General features: G+C 50.1%; 1 protein-coding gene across 7 annotated transcripts in view; it reads right to left on the bottom strand.

Moving 5' to 3' along the window:
- G2E3 (G2/M-phase specific E3 ubiquitin protein ligase) overlaps nucleotides 1-6836 on the bottom strand; it is a 51515-nt gene extending 44679 nt beyond the window's left edge. For 2 of the 7 annotated variants that reach the window (XM_039538055.1, XM_039538060.1), the window contains exon 1: nucleotides 6641-6836. The gene's annotated coding sequence lies outside the window, so the exon portion shown is untranslated. Of the gene's footprint in view, nucleotides 1-6013; nucleotides 6033-6060; nucleotides 6080-6109; nucleotides 6213-6640 lie in introns of those variants that run through there. The other 5 variants (XM_039538056.1, XM_039538062.1, XM_039538058.1 and 2 more) reach the window with 5 other exon arrangements.
- Nucleotides 6837-7392: the final 556 nt, after the last annotated feature.

Here is a 7392-nt window from a genome sequence, read left to right on the forward strand (position 1 = left end):
ATACAGAAACAAAAGTTGTTTTAAAAAATGAAATTGGTTTATAATACCTTGCAATTGGAGTCTACTTCCTAGAGGACTATGTTTACTTGGGGAAAAAACAACTAAACCTAAGGAAATGCTAGACAAGTTAGTACATAATAAGTGATTTAACTTGTTTTTGTGCTACTGGCCTTCCAATATTTTAGTGTCATGCCTACTTACAATTACGATATACCAAACCTCACAAACAGCCCATACTTATGGCACCTCTCTAACGCTAGCTACTACATTGTTCTCCAGAATCTAAGCTATCAGTTTCAAAATAAAGGGCAAGTCCACATTACAAAATTAAGTTGACAGAAGTTGCATCAACGTACATCTGTCTCAGTTAAGTCGCTTTTGCATGGCCACACTACACTTGTGTCAGTAGTGTGTGTCCTCACTAGCAGCGCTTGCACTGATGCAGAGAGCAATCCATTGTGGGTAGTTATCACATCGTGCAACTTGCCATCATCTAATGCAGGATGTTTTGGGAAAGGTTTCCAATGCCTCATGGTAGCAAACAAGTTGAACAGGGGTGACTGGGAACATGGTTTCAACATCCCATGATGCTGTTTTCTCCATCTCATAATTTTATCTGCATCCCATAATGTTTTGGCCTCTTTTCAAAAGCAAACCCACGTGTCAGCCATCTCTGTGAAAAGCATGGATCCTGAACAGCTCTGCACTACTGAGTGTACAACGCGCCTGATCCCACAAACGGAGCCACAGGCAACATGACAATTCCTTGGAGGCTAGCTTGCTGTGAGTCACAGGAACAATTCAAGGTTATTGTAGGCATTCACAGAGCAGCTGCAGATGGAGGAGCATCAGTTCTGGGCCCAAGAAACAAGCACTGACTGGTGGGATAGAATTGTTATGTAGGCATGGGATGATGAGCAGCAGCTGCAGAACTTTTGGATGCGCAATGCCACATTCCTGAAGTGTGTGCAGAGCTCACCCCAGCCTTCTGGCACAGCGACACCAAAATGAGAGCAGCCTGACAGTGGAGAATTGTGTGGGAGCTTGCAACATCAGATTGCTATCAGTCAGTCAGGAATCAATTCTGAGTTGGGAAATCTACCATGAAGGCTGCTATGTTGCAAGTGTGCAAGGCCATTAATTGCATCCTGCTACGAAGGACTAGGAATCTGGGCAATGTGCAGGACAAAGTGGATAGTTTTGCAGCAGTGGGGTTCCTGAACTGCGGTGGGGCAACAGATGGCACACATATCCCTATTTTGGCACTAGACCATCTTGCCAGAGTACATCAACAAAAAGGGCTACTTTTCTATAGTATTGCAAGCTCTGGTGGATCACCGAGGGCATTTTATCAGTATCAGTGTGGGATGGTCAGGGATGGTGCACGATGCACACATCCTTAAGAACACAGGTCTCTACAGAAGGCTGCAAGCAGGAACTTTTCAGAGCAGAGGATTACCACTGACGACGTCGAAATGCCAATACTGACCCTGGGAGACCCAGTCTACCCCATTACAATCATGGCTCATGAAGCCATACACCAGCCACCTCAACAGCAGCAAGGAGCGTTTCAACTACAGGCTCCACAGCTGCAGAAAGCATTTTAATGTGCCTTTGGCCATCTGAAAGGCTGGTGGTGCTGTCTACTTATGAGATTAGACCTCAGTAAAAAAATTGATATATCTATATCTATCTATATATATATATCCCAATTGTTATAGCTGCCTGCTGTATGCTTCATAATATCTGTGAAGCTAAGGGGAAAAGTTTCTGCCGGGGTGGAGGTGGAAAAGCTGTCTGCTGATTCTGAGCAGCCAGATATTAAGGCTATAAGAAGAGCTCAACATGAAGCTATATGGCCCAAGGAGGCTTTGAAAGGCCATTTTAATAGTGCAGAATATGCATTGCTGTAGTGTGCTCTGTCTGGCTTTGGTTTTTGCACCCCAGTACGAGCCTTGTAATGAGTGCTGTGTATGTAGTAATATCAACAGAGGTATTTGCAATGTTGTATTATTTGTGAATGTCAGCCCCAGCCAGCATATGTTGTGAATAAAGATGAATTAAATTTCCACAAATAGACTTTTATTCCAAACCCATACAAACATATAACTGAATGAAACTTTATAAACACAGGGAAAAGAACCTTTAAAGGGGAAAGAACAGCCATTTTCATTTCACAAACACGTACACCAATCGTGTCTCTCACACGTCAGCATATGCACGGCTGTGATTGTCTGTACTCTCCCCAAGGGTGGAGCGGTAGAGCTCCTGCAGCAGCCTCGGACTCCACGTGGAATTTGGGGAGGGTGGGGTGTAGGGAGATGTGAGAATGCAGTTGTCCATGGGCTGCAGAGAGAGGCGAGCACAGGTCTGTTGAACCTGAAGGTGAACAAGAGTCACCAGCATGTCTGTTTACTGCATGAGAAGGGCTAGCTTCTCCTGCTGCATGTCTCTCTCCTTTTCCTGTGCTTTTCTCCTCTCCATTTTAGCCTCGTTCAGTCTGTCTGCGAGAGTGATCCTTTAAGCCCTGTCCTTGATAGGCAAAGCAACAGAGGCTTGCAGGATCTCTTGAAACATGTCATCACGTGTCCTCTTCCTTCTTCTTATCTGACTGAGCTGCTCTGCGGGTGTGGATGGAGAACACTTCAAGGCCACATTTCAAGCTGCAAAAGATAGAATAGTACTTCTATGCATTGACTGTATTCACAAGATAAATGGAAACTTGGTATACTGAACTTACTCCCCTTGATCCACACAAGTTACAAGCACTACATTCTTACTTCTCCTTGGGATTCATAGAGCATGACAGCAGTCCCAGCCATGGTGAGTACAGCTTGGGGACGAGTTGGGACAATGGGAGTAGGCTATGAGTATATGCAGATTGGGCAACTGAACATTAGCACGATTTTCCACAGGCAGTGAGCAATTTAGCTGATATCTCATTCCTGAGGGTACCAGAGGCTGAAAAGGAATAGTTCCTGCATGGACACATGCATAATATGGAATAGTTTCTGCATGTGTCCAGCTGCAGACCAGGGTCCCTATGCTTCTAGCTTGTGTACTGCAATGGTGCCTGCTGAATTAATTCCTGAGAAGTGTTGGAAAGTGTCCTGCCGCAGTGGAAGAAATAAGGCAGCCCTCCCTAGAAACCTTTAGCAGGGGATTGCAGACTATCTTCAAGCAAGTTTCCTTGAGATCTCTACGTAGGATTCACGGGACATCCCAGTGCACATAAACAAACTGTTCTGCCTAACTGTACAGCGAAATGAGAAGCAGATAGTGAAATAACCAATAGAGGTGGAGTTGCTATCTCTTATAGCATGATTAAAAAAGAGTAAATGAATAGATGTGTTCCTGCAATATCAAAGTGAACTGCATACTTACCAGAGGTTCCTTCCCCTGCATCAGGCTTGCCTATGCTGGACTGTAGGGACCGGCTCAACTGCGTCACTGGATCCCCCGATGGCCTGTTCCTCATACTCTTCCTCCTCACTCCAACTCCCTTGAAGTATCCCCCGGGCCCTTGGGGTGGTGGTAGGGTTTCCGCCGAGGATGGCATGCAGCTCTCTGTAAAAGTGGCTCTGCACCAGTGCAACTGTTAGACTCCCTTGCCTTCTGGTATGCCTGTCATAGTTCCTTGGCTTTCTCACAGCATCGCTGAGGGACCCTCTTGTAGCCCATGTCCTGAGCAATCTGCTCATAGATATCGAGGTTCTTCAGCTGGAATGGAGTTGTGCCTGCACAGCCTCTTCTCCCCACAGACCCAGGAGAATCCACCACATCCTGTGTACTCCAGGCAGGAGCATGTTTGCAGCATGGAGCTGGTTGCTAAGCAAGTTCTCCAGGCAGAGGGAACAAGAAATGGAATTTCAAAAATTCACAGGGCTTTAAAAATGGAGGGACGTGTACATGTGTACTTGGCCGCCAGGCAGCTGAGTTCAAAATTGTGACCAGAGCAGCCACAGTGGGGCATTGTGGGATGCCTCCTGGAGGCCACTAAATTTGACAAAAGTACTGTGTCAACCTAACTACGTCAACCTAAGCATTATACCTCTTGCACAGGTGGAGTTAAATCAGCATAGCGGGTGACTTACATCGGCGGGAGCAAAATTTTAGTGTAGATGCTTAGAGTTAGGTCGACATAAGCTGCCTTGCATCAACCTAATTCTGTAGTGTAGATCAGCGGTTCTCAACAGGGGGTCCAAGAACTCTCTCAGGGGGGCTGCGGGGCCCCACGGCTAAAAGCCAGAGCCTGATCCCCGGAGCTGAAGCCAGGAGCCCCAGTGCTCCCCATGGGGCAGAAGTCCTGAGCCCATGGGAAGAGATGAGGGGGACACAGGGGTGTTGCATCCCCCTCCCCCGAAACTACAGTGCAGGAGCAAGGCAGTCCCAGGGCAGCTCCACCCCCCCACACCTCCTTCTCTCCCCCCTCCCCGGCCATGTCAGAGGCAAGAAGTCAGAACCAGGCAGTGCGGGACAGCTGCGGCTCTGGCTGGTGCCATGGAGCAGGCAGCCACAGCGTTCCCTTGTTTCCTGCTGCTGCAAGGGTTTGAAGCTGCTCCTCAGCTCCCTGCCCCATTTGCTCACGCAGCAGGTAAGAGCCGCCTGGGTGAGGGACCCAGCTTCATGGCTGGCGGAGCACTCGGGGAACAGGGACCACAGGGGAGCCCTCTGGGCACACAGCTGTGACCCTGAGCTACACCCCTGCCCACACATACTCCTAACTACCCTCTCCCTGCACCCTTAGCTACCCCTCCCCTGCACCCTGAGTTACTCCCCTGCCTGCACACAGCCCTTAGCTACCCCTCTCCCTGAGCAGTTTTTAAACTTTTTGAGCTGAGCCCTCCCCCTTTTGAGTTATCATTTTGGTTGCCCCTCCTCCCCCCCCAAGCCCCAACCCAGACGGACTGGGTGGCCTGCTGAGATGAGTCAGGGAGTGGAGGTGGCGCTCCCTCCTCAGACCCCACCGTGCAGAGCTGGCTCAAGCCTCGCTGGCCCCTGCCCACCCAAAATAGAAGTCAAACCACATCTATGCCCAAGGGACCTCCCCCCAGCCCAGAGCCCCTCCTCCCTCCTCCCCACTGGGCCCTGGAGTTTTTATAGCATTATTGTGGGGGGTCTCAGAAAGAAAAAGGTTGAGAACACCTGGTGTAGACCTGTCAGGAGAGCCAACAAACAATAAGTACACTGCACGACTTTTAGCGGTACAGCTGTAGCAACACAGCCATGCCGCTAAAAGCTGTGTAGTGTAGACGTAGCCTGAATCAAGAAGGAGCCAAGCCCAGGGAGCCTAGTTTAGCCCACTGGCACATTCAAGCACCTTATTTTGAATATTTGCACAGCCTATTGCGAGTGGCATCTCATGTTGGCAATTTAAATGGGTAGACCTTAGTTTCTGAGACAAGACTGGAAGAGTACTGCCACTTTATGCCCCACAAGCCGCTCCCCTCTGCATCTGACCCCTGCTATTCACACAGCAGTATTACTGAAGTGACATCACATTTGCATTAAAAGCAGCTTCTGCTCAAGACAGCTACTGCAAATTATCATACTCTTGGAGAAAAACACATTCAAAATAAGGCTAAATTGATTTTTGCAAATTGACAAAGTTTGTTCTTTAATTTAAGTCTTTATGATTTTAAAATAAAAGAGATGTCAATAAATGAACAAAGGGAAGATGCTTTCAGGTGCATGCTTTCCATGCTGTTCAAACAACAAAGTGCTATTTAGGGCTTTCACAGATGCTATTTCAATTAACACTGTGCCCCCTTAATTTAAATATGAAAGGGTCTTAGGTTCACATTGTAGTGCGTGACAACATAATAGTAGGCCCTGAAAGAAAGCCACTGGGCTATTTGTTCAGCAAATGATACTCAGACTTCAGGAGAAATCTCCATGGGGCATTTTGAAGCTTAACAACAGCTCCCCTAACATCATTCAGTCCAATCTAACAGACCTAAAGAGCATCTTTTAAAAGTTTAACATGAAATACAGCCTTTACTCCATATAGCACCTTCCATGAAAGATTCAATCCTCTCAGAGATGCTTCAGTTAGCTTACATAGGGAAAAGGGGGAATTACGTCCACAGGGGATGCATTATGCGTTTACAATCTCTCTGAGGGGCTTTGCTCTGCCTCTGGGGAGGAGGATGTTGGACTTCTCCCTTCTGGGGATGGGGATTTTGTTGTCTCTTCTGACCCGTGTTCCCTCCCTGTGGAGACAGGAGAGGGGGCTGGGGTCTTACTCTGCCTGTTAAACCCTCTTCCCAGCCCGTGGGACGAGGGAGATCGTGATCTGTGTCAGTGGACGGGCGGCAAGTGCCATAGATCAGAGGACACGAAGTCAATGGGGCAACACCCCCCCCAGGAATAGGGTCGGAAAAGGGGGGAGGGGAGGTATCGGGGGCAAGGCCGCCCCCCCCGATAAAATCGGAGGAGGGGGGGTCCCGGAAGGAGAGCGCCCCCCCGGGGCAGAGTCGGAAAAAGGGGCCCCAGAGGGAGGCCCCCCCCCGGGGACAGGGTCAGAGGAGAAGGGGCCGGAGGGAGCGCGCCCCCCCCCGGGGATAGTCGGAAGGCGGGGGGGCCCTGGCATGAAGTGGGGGGTCGGGCCCGGCGGGAACGGAAAGGGACCGTTACTCACACGGCAGCTCCGCAAGCAGCATCCCCAGCTCCGAGCCTCACGCCGAAGGCTCAGCAGTGTCATAACCGCCACCCGATTCAAACCCCAACATCCGCTAGCGTCCCGGAAGCGAGGCGCCAAAGCCCGCCCCGAACCTGGCAGGCTGTCTCAGCCGTCAGCTGCTTGCGCTTGGCTGTTGATCGATGTGATCGGCGCTCGGCGGCTGCCGCCTAGCAGCTGATCACTGTGTTGCGCGCTCCTCCTAGGTAGCTTCCGAGGAGCCTGGCGAGGGGCGCGTCCTGCTGCGTCCCCGGGGGCAGAGCCGGCGCTGGGTGGCGAGGGGTGAAGGGAGCTGCGGAGCGTCCTGTACCACAGCTCCTCCTGGGATAAGTGCACAGCCCCAACTGGTACTGATGGGACTGCACTTGTGCAAACTGCAGTGCTCACAATCATCATCACTAGGGCTAAGATTTTGTCACGCATATTTTGAGCAAAAGTCACAGGTCACAGGCAATAAAGAAAAATTCACAGAAGCCCGTGACCTACCCGTCACTTTTACTAAAAATATGCATGACACCCAAGGGGCCTGGCTAAGAGCTGCAGAATCCCCCCACCACCCATGGCGGCTCCAAGCTCCAGGGCACCCCAGACACCTATGGCGGCTCCCTGCTCTGGGGCACTCCTGCCAACCGCGGCTCCGTGTTCTGGGCCGTCCTTAGGCATACGCAGCTGTGTAGGGCACCATGAAATTTGGGGCAAATTTTAATCATTTG

This window comes from Mauremys reevesii, linkage group 4 (assembly GCF_016161935.1).
Source record: "Mauremys reevesii isolate NIE-2019 linkage group 4, ASM1616193v1, whole genome shotgun sequence".
Classification (NCBI taxonomy): domain Eukaryota; kingdom Metazoa; phylum Chordata; order Testudines; family Geoemydidae; genus Mauremys; species Mauremys reevesii.